The sequence below is a fragment of the Hylobates moloch genome, unplaced genomic scaffold (genome assembly GCF_009828535.3).
Source record: "Hylobates moloch isolate HMO894 unplaced genomic scaffold, HMol_V3 SCAFFOLD_24, whole genome shotgun sequence".
NCBI classification, from domain to species: domain Eukaryota; kingdom Metazoa; phylum Chordata; class Mammalia; order Primates; family Hylobatidae; genus Hylobates; species Hylobates moloch.
In genome coordinates, this window is record NW_026652299.1 from 3,519,840 (window position 1) to 3,535,352 (window position 15,513).

The 15,513-nt window shown below is 37.3% G+C and overlaps 1 protein-coding gene across 2 annotated transcripts in view; it reads right to left on the reverse strand.

The window, feature by feature from the left end:
• Positions 1-15,513, reverse strand: part of MBD5 (methyl-CpG binding domain protein 5) — a 470,039-nt gene that overhangs the window by 173,536 nt on the left and 280,990 nt on the right. The window lies entirely within an intron of this gene.

Consider the following 15,513-nt stretch of genomic DNA (forward strand, 5'->3'; position numbering starts at 1 on the left):
AAAATGAGGTAATTGAGGCTTTGGGATTTAATATTAAATAGTCTAACTTCAAACCTACCCTTTCTATTATAGCCCAGTTAAAAGAAGTTTGCCAGTCTTATCACCATCACCACTAAAAACAAAAACTCCAAACCTTTTAAGTTAAAATGGAAAATACCAAAAAATGCCAAAAAATCCCCAACAACTCATCTAAACGTAGTATAAAATATATACAAAATATCTTTATATAGCCTTTATAATTGGCAATATCACCTAATTTAATCCTCACTCAATCTCATAACATAGTTGTTAGTATTACCATTTTGTAGATGAGAACACTGTCTTAGAAACGTTCAGCTTAAATCTGGATCTGCCTAATTCTAATGCTTAAAAATCTCAAAAGGAGAACAAGAAAAAAAAAACTTACATTAAAATGGAGAAAGCAACAAAGAAGTAAGAAAAACAACTTATTTAAGCAGCCTGATGTATGCACACACATGCAAAACACACACAGTATCACACACCTATATGGATTGTGGTACTGCCATTCAATAAACACCCATCATTATCTGGTAAAAGAGTACTGGGGTGGGAGGAGGATGACAGGGGAAAGCAACTATCTAGGAGGAGAAGCTGAATGAAAATCATCCTCAAATACAGATTGTAGCTATACAGGCCACTTACTTTCAAGTGGGGTCTCAGAGAAAAATAGGAAATATTACCACTCACTTGCTAAGACCTTAGGAAAGTTACTTATCTTCTCTGGGCCACAGCTTCCTATCTGTAAATGAGGATAACAGTATCTAACTAATAGAGGTGTTATAAGGATTAACATTCACAAAGCACTTAAAGTATCAATTTCAATAACAAATGCTATATATATGTGTGTGTGTGTGTGTGTGTGTATGTGTGGTTTAAAATAAATATCTGAGTGGGGTTAATTATATATATATATAATTTTTTTTTTTTTTTGAGTCTCGCTCTGTCGCCCAGGCTGGAGTGCAGTGGCGCGATCTCGGCTCACTGCAAGCTCCGCCTCCCGGGTTCACACCATTCTCCTGCCTCAGCCTCTCTGAGTAGCCCGCCACCACGCCCGGCTAATTTTTTTGTATTTTTAGTAGAGACGGGGTTTCACTGTGGTCTCGATCTCCTGACCTCGTGATCCGCCTGCCTCGACCTCCCAAAGTGCTGGGATTACAAGCGTGAGCCACCGTGCCCGGCCGAGTGGGGTTAATTATATTAATAGAGCCCCTTCATGGAGCATTTTACTCACAGTTATATTTTGTCTGTTAACATCTCAAGTAATCCTCACTTCAACCATATGAGGTAGATATTATTGCCACCTGGCTTTTAGCTTCAAAAGGCAGAAGGTTGATTTTATCAACTCCCCCAATCATTAGAAACTCATCAACTTAAAAGGGAAATTTTTTTGTTGTTCCAAAATGATAGCCAATGAATTGGATAAAACAGTACATATCAATATCAAGTCTATCTTGAGTACCAAACCACTAAGAAATTACTTCATTACTATAAAATGAAAACATGGAGAATTAAAAACTCAAATTAGACCTCCCATCAAGCCATAGTAGTCTACTGTATTAAAAATTTCCTTTTACATGATATCATACCTTGAGAAGGCATACCATCACCAATGTAATATTTTTGCAAAGAATATTTAACCTAAATTTAACAATAAAAAATTTCAGAAATATCCAAACTAAAGTGACATCTTGCAAACAACTGGCCCAGGGTAATCAAAAATGTCAATGAGATTAGAGTCCAAAGGCTAGAATTTGATGGGGATAGGCAAGTAATTTGTTTACCTTCTGGCATGAAGGTATTGGGAAGCCTCATAGAGATTTGAAATTTCACTTGAGAACCCTGGCTTGTCCTAAGGACTAAAGTTTGTAGTTTGTGAAAGATTGTAAAGAGTTTTTAGGCAGAATGGAAGGAGTTGCTGAGAATAAACAGCCAGGAAATAAAGGATTCTGAAGGGAGAGAGGGACCCAAATCAGTGTTGAGATGTTGGTGAGTAGAAGAACTGATACAGAGAAAAAAGGGAAGGAGAAAAAATCTGAACCCTGGAAATTATACAGCCTCTGGGAATTACACAGCAGGTATAGTTATGCACAAGACAATCTGCTGATGTGGGGAGGAAATATGAGTACTTACCTGTTTTCTATAAAAATAAAAAAGCTTTAGTAATATTTATATAGATTAACACTAGTACCTTTAAAATGTATTTTTATTGAGGATAGACAATAAATTTATTTATTTATTTATTTAATTTTTGTATAGAGTATGTGACCAAAATGTTTGGTGATCATTGTTTGTACGAATGAAAGAAAGACTTTTAGGTGTTGGCAGGTACTAGGACATTTGTCCTTGCTCTTAGGGGTGAAGGAGACAGTACAGTGCTTGGATGGCCTTCTGCTCAGGGGCCAGTGTTGACTGCGTGTTGTACTGTTGTTAATCTGGAGGCATGATGTGCTCTGAAGCTCATGTGAAAATGAGAGGAGTTCATTGAGATTCATCAAACTCTGCTCCATTTTCTTGCTTATTTATACAGAAATAAATGATACTTTGAGAAGAAATGTGGAAAACATAGTCAGAGATGATGAAAATTCTTGGGTGAGAAACTTGAAGGACTTGAGGGCAAAGTGAGGCCACTCGCTTTGGAGACTTGAGGGTCACTCACTTTGGTCCATGTGGGTGAAAGAAAGCTGGGAAAGGGGAAGGAACAGCCTACCATATCCTTTTTGTGAAAAAAGCAAGATTTTTTTAGATCATGTATAGAGATGGTAGTGAGGAATGTGTTTCATCCAGAGGAAGACATGGCAGAAAAGGGGATGGAAGCACCTCTGCCTTCAGAATGCTATGTATGTCCAGTGCCAAGAATGAGCTTGAGATTTTAACACAGTCATCACAGAGACCTGATAGGCAGGAGGCATCTGTCCTCCTTCACACTGTGGTGTCTATATCCAACCTGTGATCTGTCTCCTGTCCCCATCATCCCCAACTTTAGCTTCTCTCCACGTCGTCACGAGTGCCTGCTCAAAAGTCCTCACTGGGTCCTGTCTGTGGAATCCGGCCCACTGGCAAGGTTTGCTCAGCCCAAATTTGAATGTCTTTAGGCAGAACTCATACAATTCAGTTTGCCACAGGTCTATCATTCCACATCATATGTTTGTGTTTGTTTTCTGCCTGTCCCTTAAAGCTTTTGAATTCTCAAACGCAGGATGAAGTCCAGATTCATTGGCCCAGCATATGAAGACCTGCTCCTGTGTGTTTCTCCTGACTCATGTCTCATGGTAATACCCTCAGAGGTGACTCAGATCTCTAAACTGTGTGCAAAAACATAAAAAGTAATACATATATTTTGCTCATATGATGATCTCTGCTTTCCCTTTTTTGTCTGCTTATCTTTCAAGTTAGCTGAAATGTCATTTCCCCACTGACATGTCTTTCCTGAATCTTTGAGAGAGGACAGGTATCTTCCTCTTTTGTGCTCCTTCTGCACTTTATACGGTCTTCATTGTAGTATTTATAACATTTTACTGATTATTATGTACAAATACCTAGAAACTGACACGATGCCTGCCATTTCACAGGTGGCCAATAAATGTTTTTGAATGAGTTAAAAAAATGTCAACAATATGATAGACACATAAGGCTGGGAATTTTTTTTTTTAGATTAAAGGAGATCAAGCAGATATAACAACCTTGACTGGACCTTAGATCAGGAGGAAAAAGACAGCTATAATTAATGGACAACTGGGAAATTTTAAATATTGGTTTAAAGAATCTCTATCAAAAACACATTTAAAACCATCTCAGGTAGTTTATTCCTTTAGAAAAATTATTCACTCATGCATTTATAATAATATTAAATACCTATTCAGTGTAATAACCCTGCAGGTAAAAATTCTTGTAAGTAACAGAACCTGCAAAAATCTTGTAAGTAAAATGTAGACTTGGCTTGGCCAAGAGGGTCAGGTGAAGGGTAGTGAGGACCCCTTCTATCACAGTCTGGCAAGTTAACAAAGTAACTAAACTATCATCTGTTACATTTCAGGACTCAGACATCTGCCTACTGAAGTATTTCCCTTCTAATTGAAGGGAAAAATTCAGACTGTTGGATCAGGTTGGCTGCTTTATGCAGCCTTCAGTAAAGTCCTACAAGAAAGAGTGGAAGGTCAGGAAGCAGTGAAGGAAAAAAAGATATCTTTGCCAATAAAGCTACTTTTTATCTGTGGCTGAGAATAGGAGATCTGGATATTAGCAAGAGTGAAGAAGCCAAATTACAAATGCTTTATAATTATCTTGTATCTATTTTTTGAATAGGTTATTCACATGACATAGAATTTTAAAGATATAAAAAGGGAGTAAAAAATCTCTTTCTCAGTCTTGTCCCCCAGCCATCTGTTTCTTCACTCCCCAGAGGCAACCTCCATTACCACTTTCATATGTCCTTCCAGAGATGTTCAATGTATTGCCATACTACACATACATTTCCACAAATGAAGCAGGTTATGCATACTGTTCTATACCTCGCTTTCTTCGTGTAAGATGTTTTGTCAACTGATCATATCAGTACATATAAAGCTGCCTTATTATTTTAAGAGCATCATTGTATAAAGCTTACATGATTAAAACCATAGAGTAGACAAGAATGCAAGAGGATTAACCATTTTTTAAATATAAAGAATATGGCCATATTCTTTATGTAAAAACATACCACTAAAAACCTAGAGTACCACTAAAAACATAGAGTACACAAGAATACAAGAGAATATAATAGATGTTTTCTCATGCAAATAAATAAGGTACGGGCTACTAGGCAGGAAAGAGTGGAGGGGCTGTGATTAAGGTATCTGAGCATTGGGTACCAAAGACAAACGCTAAGAAAGGTAGATGGGAAGATTTGTCTGAAGACATTTTTGAATCCTAAACATTCCATTGTATTGTGGCAGAGCATGTGAAAAGTTATTGAAGCTTCCATCATGAGAAAGGTGCAAAAGTGGCTAAGACTAAGCTGGAAGACATAAAGGAGACTGGGGTTTGAAGGGTAAGGAATACATGGTTCTCACAATTGGAAATTACAGCAAGGGCCATGGCAGTGGATCCAGTATATGAAGTCCAGAGGCCAAGCAGGCAGAACTGACATAAGTAGATGCTGGCATATGGTACCAAAAGGCCAAGGGCCAAGCAGTTACTCAACAGAGGCCAGCAAGGACAGAAACAAATACGCAAACCCATCCATGCTGATGATGCCTCAGGATATGTCAGTCTCCCTCAGGAACTTGAAGAAGAGTGAAAGAGAAGAAGAGGCCGGGTATGGTGGCTCACGTCTGTAATCCCAGCACTTTGGGAGGCTGAGGTGGGAGGACTGCTTGAGTCCAGGAGTTCCACACAAGCCTAGGTGATGTGGCAAAACCCCATCTCTACCAAAAATACAAAAATTAGCCACGCGTGGTGGTGCACGCCTGTAGTCCCAGCTACAAGGGAGGCTGACATGGGAGGATGGTTTGAGCCCAGGAGGTGGAGGTTGCAGCGAGCCAGAATTGAGCCTTTGTACTCCTGTCTGGGCAACAGAGCCAGATCCTGTCTCAAAAGACAAGAAAGAAAAGAGTAGAAGGGATACAAATAGGAGATAGGGGTAGAATCTCAGTTTAAAGCTGAAATTAATTTTAATTCAGAAATGACCAAGTAACTTCAAATTTATCTGTGGAAATGTTCTTGGTGGGGGTACCAGGAAAAGACACTGAGATCAATCAATTTTTTGATATAGGCAGACAATGTTTTACAGATTTAAGATCAATAACTACAAAACTTAAACTTACATAGCCAGCTCTTAGGGGTGTTGGAAGGATTCAATTACATAGGTGTGAGAAAGTAGAATGGTGGCTTTTCTGATTACAATTTCTGATAGCAACATTTCTTCGACTTTTCTCCAAGTTTTGGGACCTTTATTGCAGTCCCATATGTAGAAACCACACATGCCATCTTATCTTACACAGACTCAGTTCCAAAGAGCATTAACTTTGAAATAAATGAATCTTGAATTTGAATTCGACTTTTGTCATGCACTAGCTGTACGAATTTGGGGAAATAACTTTTCTGAATCTTTGAGTCTTCATCCGTAAAATACAGAAGTCAAAAATCATTTCATACATGTATTATATAAGACAATAAAATATACAAAGCAAATTGTCTGGCTCATGGTTGGTGGACCTATCTTCTTTCTCTAAAGCTTATTTATGTATTATTATTTTATTATTATTATTCTTTTTTAAGGCAGGGTCTCACTCTGTCACCTAGCCTGGAGAGCAGTGCTGCGATCATGGCTCACTGCAACTTTGACTTCTGGGCTCAAGTGATCCTCCCACTTAAGGCTCCCGAGTAGCCATGAGCACAGGTGAGAGCCACCACGCCCAGCTAATTTTGTTTATTTTTGGTAGAGAAGAGGGCTCGCTATGTTGCCCAAGCTGGTCTCAAACTCCTGGGTTCAAGCCATCCTCCTGCCTCCGCCTCCTAAAGTGCTAGGATTACAGGTGTGAGCCCCATGCTCAGCCTTTCTTTAAAGTTTAAACTATGTTGCCTAGCTTTTAAAATTAATTAATTAATGTTTTGAGACAGGGTCTCGCTCTGTCGCCTAGGCTGGAGTGTAGTGGGATCTCAGCTCACTGAAATCTCTGCCTCCCAGGCTCAAGCCACCCTCTCACCTAAGCCTCCTGAGTAGCTAGGACTACAGGCACGTGCCACCATGCCTGGATAATTTTTGTAGAGATGGGCGTCTCACTTTGTTGCCCAGGCTTATCTTGAACTCCTGAGCTCAATTGATCTGCCTGCCTTGGCCTATCAAAGTGCTAGGATTACAGGCACGAGCTACTGCACCTGGTCAGTTGCCTAGCTTTTGACTTGGAATATTTGATCATCTTATCATATGTCCTAACTAAAAGAGATTAAGCTCTCTATATATTAAGTAATATATGACACCTAGTTATTGTTCCTTGGTTTACTGAGTAATAAACACCCTTACATGCAATGAAGCAAGCATAATATAAGCATTTAAATATATAAGCATTTAAATATAAAATATATGATACATAAACAGAAATCTCCTCAAGTCTTACCCTGAGACTGAGTACAAGGGTTGGATATACAATTTCCCACTTTCTCCACATAGATATTGTCATTTTAAAAGATATTTGCCTCAAATCCAACAAGTGTTAAAAAGAAGAAACTTCACAACAGATAATAAAAATCAAGAGTATCTATTATTCATAAAGATGGTAGATTGAACATATGCACTTAACTCTATCCCTTTCCAAAACCAAAATAAAATATAATTTTATGTTAAGTATTTTATTAAAAAGCAAAAACAAGGCTTGGCACAATGGCTAATGTCTGTAATCCTAGTGCTTTGGCAAGTCAAGGCAAGGGGATCACTTGAGACCAGGAGCTTGAGGTCAGCCTGGGCAACATAGCAAGACCTTGCCTCTACAAAATATTAAAAAAAGTAGTTAGGCTTAGTGGCACACACATGTAGTCTCAACTACTTGGGGGACTAAGGCAGGAGGATCACTTGAGCCCAAGAGTTCCAGGTTGTAATAAGCTATGTTAGCACCACTGCACTCCAGCCCAGTGACAGAATGAGACCTTGTCTCTTAAAAAAAAAAAAAAACAAATAAGAAAAAGGAGAATGAGAGATGAGTGACAGTAACCACAGTTTGGAAGCTAGAAAGCAGGACTATTGCTAACTAACTTAGCAGACCCAAGCAAGCTGGTTTCTAAACCAGCAGTTGGTAATGATAAGCTAGGGAGCAATTTTGTACTACAATTTCCAAAAGACTTAGGAATTGGTGACAGCCAGTGCTTACGGAAGTGAGATAAAGATGAGACTATGGACAAACTTGGTTAGAAATTTATTTAAGAATTAGATACTTTCTTTACAGGAATAAAAGAATAGGTGGCAAAAGTAAATAAATAAACAAATGAAGAAGAAACTAAAAAGAATTAGATACTTTCTAATTAACTGCCACCATTCACAACTGGCCAAGTACTTTTCCCTCTCTCATTCTAGCAGAAGACTAAAAGTTCACTCTTTGGCTTGAGTAAAATAGAAGGTTCTTGAACTGGGGAATTTTTTTGTTTTTGAGATGGGGTCATGCTCTGTTGTCCAGGCTGGAGTGCAGTGGTATGATCTCAGCTCACTGCAACCTCCACCTCCTGGGCTCAAGTGATCCTCCCACCTCAGCCTCCCAAGTAGCTGGGACCAAAGGCATGCGCCACTTTACCTGGCTAATTTTTGTATATATATATTTTTTCAGTATAGACAGGGTTTCACCATGTTGGCTAGGCTGATCTTGAACTCTTGACCTCAAGTGATCCACCTGCCTCGGCCTCCCAAAGTGCTGGGATTACAGGCGTGAGCCACTGTGCCCGGCCTTGAACTGGGGAATTTTGAAGGGTACTCTACTGAAAAGAGGAAAACTGAATGAAATTTTACTTGCTGAATATTGAGACTCTAAGTCCTCTTTCACTTGGTTCACACAATGCTAGCAGCCCATCTTATAGCCTCCAGGTAGGAAAATGGAAGAAGATTCTTCTTTGGTGAATCTAACAGGCCCAAAAGAAAGATATTCAATAAAACAATACTAGGTTCCTGGATAAAACAGCAGTCAGATCTAGGAAATTCGTAGTCATTAAGCCCCAATTACATGTTATCAAGGTATCCACTTTTTTACTTCCTTAACTATAAGGTGACAGCCAAGGACCACTAGACTTCTGATGAAAGCCCTTAACAGGAAACATGGAGGGTAAAACAAACAGAAAATGAGATTCTTTAGGGACATAAAATTTCAAAAAATGTTTCTAACATATAAGAGAAGAACTATATTCATGAAAGAAGAACAGATGGTCTAAACAAAAACAAAAGAACATTCAGGGAATAAGAAAGTACTGCTGAGAGACAAAATAATGATAGAAATGAAGAACTCAATAGAAAGGTCAGATCTCCCTGCAAGTAAAGACACTAAGAAAACAAACATAGGAGACAAAAGAAATGAATATTAGAAAATTAGTCTGGGAGGTTCAACATCCAAATAACAGAATGAGAGAACCAAGAAAATAAAAAGAAAAAAAATTCAAAAAAAAATTTATAAAAATTTTCCTGCACTAAAGAAGATGAATTTTCAGATTAAAAGGGCTCACTGAGTACCTGGCTGAATGAATGAAAATAGGTCTCCAAAAGGGCATATCCTAATAAAATTTCAGATCTCTGATAGAAATAGAAAATCTTAATAGCTTCTAGAAACGAAAAATAGATAAAACAGAAATCAGACTATCTTTCAACTTTTCAACACTAGAGGCTAAAAGACAATGGAGGGAAGCCATAAAAATTCAGAAAGAAAATGAATTACAAACCAGAATCCTATACTCAGCCACAATATCAATCAAATGTCAGTAAACAATAAAGACATCTTCAGACAGGCAAGACCAACTCAAGAAGGAAAAGACGTGAAAACTGGGAGATCCAACTCAAAACAGCGGCAGAAAGAAGCCTCAAGTTGATAGTGAAAAGGGATCTGTACTATGTGGGACACAGTTTTCAGCCAAATCAGAAATAAGCACATAGGGAACCAAGCAAATGAAAAGACAGTTATTAATTTTAGGAAAAGCAGAGTTAGATACAGGATATGGTTCAGCTATGAACTGAGTTTATATCATTATAATAACATGCACAATTGAATATTAAACTTAAAATCATTATATAACTATATAGAAATGATGGTGTGCTTGTGGCAGTAGGGTAGGAGATAATAAAGAGATCTAAGTCTATAGCTTGCATAGTAAGGATTTAGTAGATTATCTGTGAAACTGAAAAAAAAACAAGAAGTAGAAATATAATCATGTGATTTAGAGATATTCTGTTTTATAATTACCAAAAGACACAGTTAAAAAAGAATTTGTAAATTTCTTCTTCCTTATTTTGGTACTTGGAATATAGTGTGAGACTTTTTATTTCTAGATTTTGTTGTATCTTCTATTACATAAATGCATTGTTTGACAATTATAAAATGCAAGTGTTTTTTGAGTGATTTTAAGAATTTGGCTTAAAAATTGATTGCTACAATGTATTATTTTTACTAAGAAGTAAGTTGACCCAAAACACCCTGTATGTTTGCTTAGGGTATTTTTTTTCAATGTCTGAAAGTCAAAGGCATTACTGTCACAACTGTAAACAAACTTACCCTAAATGTGTTAAAACATATTCTTGGGTACTCTATTTGTACATCTTTCATGCCTTGAAAATCTGAAGGTTAATCCAAATTCACATGTTTTAGCATATTTAAGAAAAAAAACTACTTTTAATATCAGCCTTTTAAATTTCGTGAAGATTTTGGTGAGGAATAATAGTATATACTTTAAGTATTGACAAAACTTCGAAAGTTCCTTTCTATAAAATGGGAAGTATTTAATATCTAAGTCCACATCAGGCATGAGAAATCAGTATTTAACATTGGATGTTTTGTGTTTTGTATTTATAATGTTCAAAATTCAAGCATAACATTTAATCTTTGTCCACATGGCTTTACAAAAGTAAATCTTAAATTACCAAAAAAAAATTGAAAATGATTGCATCTAGGGATTGGAAACTGATGGAAGGAAGCTTAGAGCAGGGGACTGCTGTTGTTTAAGTCTTGTACAACTACTTAATTTTTGAGATAATTTGATGTGTAACTTTGATAAATTTAAAAAAGCATAAAATTAACTTTAATAATCTGTGGAAATTAAGTAGGCAGTTATAAATTCTTAAGTGTGCTGCATATGAATTGCTGTCTCATACAACTTTATAGGAGAAATTTCTAGAAAACAGGTATTGTACCAGACAAGTATCTGCCATGGAAGCCAGCATATGGCAGATATGTAAACATCACTACTTTATTTGGTAAGCATGACAAAAACAAGCAGTATTGTGGGTAGGAGCATAGGTTCTAGACTAGATTCAAATCCTGGCTCTATTTCTTTCTAGTTACATAATCTTGGATAAGATATTAAGCCTCTTTTTGCTTAAGCTTCTTTATCTGTAAAATCTTCATTTCATAGGAATGTGGTGATTTTTAAATGATATATGAACAGTAATTACCAAAATGCCTGAGACATAGTAAGTAGCTAATACTTGTTAACTATTTTGATTTAGTATTCCAAAATTCCTAACTTTGGATCGTAAGGATCATGTCCACTGCACCTCTTCCTACTCCTCCACACTGATCTTGGGACACTTTATTTCACACAAATGTCTTGTTCAACTACCCCACACAGATCAAACTCACTTATCACCCTAAAGACAATCATGCCTGATTAACTACAAAACATAGACTAGAAATAGATGTCATACCTGAAACCACGTCTCTTTTCTTTTCCATCCCTTTTTTCCTTTAAGGAATCTATGGCAGGATTTGTAATGAGAAGACCTACGTTTGAGTAGGTCATTTAGCCTGAGTATCCATTTTCTCATCTGTAAAATGGAGATGATTGCATCTGCTGGAGTGATGTTTGTTGTTTGACTTCTCACCATTCTTTCCTGCTACTTCTGGTAGCCGTATATGGATTTTCCTTTGGAAATCTTACCCCACCTCTAGAGATGTGTCTAGCTGCCAAAGTCAGTCAGCATATCCTTCTCTCTCTCTGTCTACAGTGATGGGTCCAGAGATTGGCATTTAGCCAAATCAGGGCCAGTGATGCTCAAAACTGTCAGGGCTACCAAGACTGGAGTTAACAATGCCACTAATTCAGAGGGAGAGAGAGAGCTGGGAGTCTCATATCAACCTATCTGAACATTTCATCCTATGACCCACCATACCCTTTTTTGGCCTAAGGTAGAGTGTGTGTGTGTGTGGGGGGGGGGGGGCAGGAGGGCTTTAGGCAGTGTGTGTGTGGTGGGGGGAGTGTTCTTACCTACAACCAAGGAAGTCTTAACTCTTGCCTACCTTATAGGTATTATCTTCAATGTTTCTGGGATTAACTGATATGATAAATATAAAATATTTGGTAAACTCAAAGCAGCATGCAAATGGTAACTGTTATTATTAACATAATTTTTTATAAAACAAGCCTAATGTCTACACGAAGCAATTTATGCCTTGTAACAGTTATAAATAATTTTTATAAAAACCAAAGTACCCTGTTAAAAGTCTTGACACGTTGGATATTATTTGTGAATATATATACCTTTACGAATACATATCATTTTACACTGCAGAAATTTGCTTATATATCTGCCTTCTCAGCTAGCCTATGAGCTTCTCCAGAGCGAGGAAGAACTAGAGGTCATATTATGGAGTCTAGCGTAGAGTACATGCACTACAATTGTATGGATCAATAAAGCAGATTGTTAGATGTGCTATCAGTGAAATAAATGCAAGGTGAGAATGAGAAAACCAAACAAGGAATAGTTTAATTCCCATTGGAGAGCTTGGAGAAAGGTTCAAAGAGAGTATGACATTTTTAAAAAATTGAGGCTGGGGGTGGCAGGTCATATCTGTAATCCCAGCACTCTAGGAGGCCGAGGCAGGAGGGTTGCTTTAGGTCAGGAGTTCAAGACCAGCCTGGTTAACATAGTGAGACTTCATCTCTTAAAAAAAGAGTTGGGATTTTAATATATAGAAATAGAGGAAAGAGAGAGTAGGCAAATGGAATGGGAAAGGTTTGCAAAAGCACAAAGGTAAAAAAGTACTGTGGATGCTTTAAAAATATTTATAATCCAGTATTTTCAGAATTCCAGGCTTTTGTGATTGATTGATAGATGTATTAGTGGTATCTTGAGGGTTAGTCTAGATGTTTCTCCTAGGCAAGTTAGTAGGGATCTGAGTGGGTCTGCTTTCCCAGACCTGTACACCTAGGGGACAAAAACAGATACCATAAAAATGGCCCTTGGGAACCTATCTTCATGACAGGACACAATTCAAATGTCTATAACAAGCTTGTTCAACGCATGGCCTGCAGGCTGCATGAGGCCCAGGATAGCTTTGAATGCAGCCCAACACAAATTCGTAAACTTTCTTAAAACTTTATATGATTTTTCGGCAATTTTTTTTTTAGTTCATCAGCTATCATTAGTGTTAGTGTATTTTATGTGTGGCCCACAATTCTTCTTCCAATGTGATCCAGGGAAGCCAAAGAGATTGGACACCCTTGGTCTATAATAATTGGGAATAATGTAACTGTTTACTAAGTTATATTTCATTGAACAATATACATCTACAGAAATGCAATACATGCTTGCATAACGCAGTTCAATCCAGTATATTTTACCAAATTAATTTGACCACAGAATGTCTTTGTTAGGAAATTCCTATTGGCATTTAGGTTTGATAAAATTTTTTTAGTTTCCCTTTGTTTAAAATGTAAGGTATCAGATAGAGACAAAAAAATGAAAAGGAACAATGAAATGAAATTGCTTCTCTGAAAAGACAAACAAAATTGATAAACCAATAGCTAGACTAAAAAAGAGGAGAGAAGATCCAAATAAACACAATCAGAAATGAAAAGGGAGACATTACAACTGATACCACAGAAATACAAAAGATTATCAAACTATTATGAACAACTATATGCTCAAAAACTAGAAAACCTAGAGGGATAGCAACATACAACCTCCTGAGGTTGAACCAGGAAGAAATAGAGCCCTTGAACAGATTAATAATGAGTAGCATGATTAAGTCAGTAAATAAAAAAATGTCCCAACAGGACTGGGTGTGGTGGCCCATGCCTATAGTCCCAGCACTTTGGGAGGCCAAGGCAGGTGGAATGCTTAAGCCCAGGAGTCTGAGACCACCCTGGGCAATATAGTGAAACCCTGTCTCTACAAAAAATACAAAATTAGCTGGACATGGTGGCACATGCACCTGTAGTCCCATCTACTTGGGAGGGTGAAATGGGAGGATCACCTGAGCCTGAGAGGTCGAGGCTGCAGTGAACCATAACTCAGGCTGTCACTCCAGCCTGAGTGACAGAGTGAAATTCTGTCAAACAACCAAACCAAAACAAAAAGCAAAAACAACAACAACAACAAAAAACCCAAACTCCCAATGAAACAAAAGTGCAGGAGCAGATGAAAATCAAGGAGGAGGTAATTCTATCTAACTCATTCTATGAGGTCTGTATGGCACCGAAACCAGACAAGGACACAACAACAACAAAACTACAGACCAATATTCTTGATGAAGATAGATGCAAAAATCTTCCACAAAAAACTAGCAAATAGAATCCCAACAACACATCAAAAACATAACGTACCATGATTAGGTAGGATTTATGCAAAGATGATTCAACATACACAAATCAATAAATGTGATACATCACAAAACAAACTAAGAACAAAAATCATATGATCATCTTAATAGATGCAGAAAAGGCATTCAATAAAATTCAGCATCCCTTCATGATAAAAATCCTCAACAAACTAGGCATAGAAGAAACACACTTCCAAATAATAAAGGCTATATATGACAGTCCCACAGCCAACATCATACTTGGTGGGGAAAATTTGAAAGAATTGCCTCTAAGAACTGAAACAAGATAAGGATGCCCACATTCACCATTCTTATTCCACATAGTACTGGAAGTCCTTGCCACAGCAATCAGGCAAGATAAAAAAATAAAAGGTATCTGAATTGGAAAAGAGAAATTCAAATTATCCCTGTTCACTGATGATATGATCTTATATCTAGAAGATTCTAAAGACTCCACCAAAAACCTCTTAGATTTGATCAATGAATCCAGTAAAGTTTCAGGATACAAAATTACCATACAGATATCAGTAGCATTTCTATATGCCAATAATGATATAGTAAAGAACCAAATGAAGAAGGCAATCCCATTTACAATAGCTACAAAAAAACACTCAAAAACCTAGAAATATATTTAACCAAGGTGAGATATCTCTATAAACAGAACTACAGAACACTGATGAAAAAATCGTTGATGACACAAACAAATGGAAAAACATCCTACGCTCATGGATTGGAAGAATCAGTATTGTTAAAATGACCAGACTGCCCAAAGCAATCTACAGATTCATCACAATCCCTATCAAATTAGCAGCACCATTTTTCACAGAATTAGAAAAAAAATCCTAAAATTAATATGGGTCTAAAAAATAAGACCCCAAATAGCCAAATCAATTGTAAGCAAAAAGAATGAAGCTGGAGATGTCACATGACCTGACTCCAGTTTACACTACAAGGCTATAGTAACCAAAATAGCATGGTATTGGTATAAAAATAGATACAAAGATCAATGGATCAGAATAGAGAACCCAGAAATAAAGCCATACACATATAACCAACTGATCTCCAACAAAGTCAACAAAAATATACACTGGGAGGCTGGGTGTGGTGGCTCACGCCTGTAATCCCAGCACTTTGGGAGGCCGAGACTAGCAGATCACTTGAGGCCAGGGGTTCCACACCACCCTGGCCAACACAGTGAAATCCTGTCTCTACTACAAATAAAAGAATTAGCCAG